This window comes from Sipha flava, unplaced genomic scaffold (genome assembly GCF_003268045.1).
Source record: "Sipha flava isolate LNK unplaced genomic scaffold, YSA_version1 51779_pilon_pilon, whole genome shotgun sequence".
In the NCBI taxonomy this organism is placed as follows: domain Eukaryota; kingdom Metazoa; phylum Arthropoda; class Insecta; order Hemiptera; family Aphididae; genus Sipha; species Sipha flava.
The window spans coordinates 36,089-37,305 of NW_020273460.1; positions in this window are offsets into that span (position 1 = coordinate 36,089).

Sequence of the window (1,217 nt, forward strand, 5' to 3'; positions counted from 1 at the left end):
AACAAATCGATAAATATATTAGAAAAAATTATTCTATATTATAAGGTTAAAAAATATGTAGGTTTTTCAAACAAAATTTTAAAAAAATATTATATGATACTTCATTATAAAAAAAGTATTAAATTTAAGGAAATATTCAATAAATATGCACCCAGTTGATCAAAAAGTACCATCTGTCAAAATGTAGATTATATTTTGTTCGGTTGAATTGTATATTTATGGATAAAACAAACGAGATTAATTGTTTCAATTAGTATTTTATTTAAATTTAATATAATCAATTATCTGAAATAAACATCAAGATTAAAAGTACATTAAAATAAAAAAAAAAATAAGAAATACACTATCAATTATCGATAACTTGTAAGACATATATTTCTTTCAAATATTTCCCAGAACTAAAAACTCTTAGAAATAATTATATTCAGTCAATATAAATATGTATTAGTTGAAAAATATATGAATGAACTGTATTCATTATTACTGTATCAAATATATTTGTAAAGTTTATGTAACTAACATGATTAATTAAGTTATTTAAAGTCCCACTAAAATATTTAAATCCGTAAAATTAACTGTCTTAATAAAATCAACGTTTATCTAAATTTAACTGCTAATTCAAAGATTAACGTTAAAATATTAAAAATTATACAGTATAATTACAACTAACAGTTGCTTTAAATTTAAAAACTATCCATAGGTATATAACTTCAAAAATCATTATAATAATAAAATTAATTTTGAAATGTATCTATTATTAGATGTATTAACATATTATTAATGTATCATTAGTTTTACGTTGAAATATAAAAAAAAAATACTACGAAATCAATGATATTATTAAACTTATGCAATACGATATAAAAAAAAAAAAAAATCAAATTCAACTATTTCATTTTTCGTAATAAAACGTAAAATTTAAAAAAATTAATTTATACCAGACTAAAGAAGTATAATATTACATTTTAAATAATTCGTCAATTTGATCATTTATTTTGCACTTACTTTTACACAAATAGCATAAATTATAATACGCATTACAGACTTTATTAATCATGAATCACGGTGTTATGTGTTGTATAGTATGGTAATTAATTAGGCATAGCAGTCCTAGGGGTTCAGATTATATTGATGTTTTAAAAAAAAACTATAAATTAAATTATCTTGACAATTTTTTTATTTTTCAAATTCTAAAATTATTTCGAATATTTAAAAAT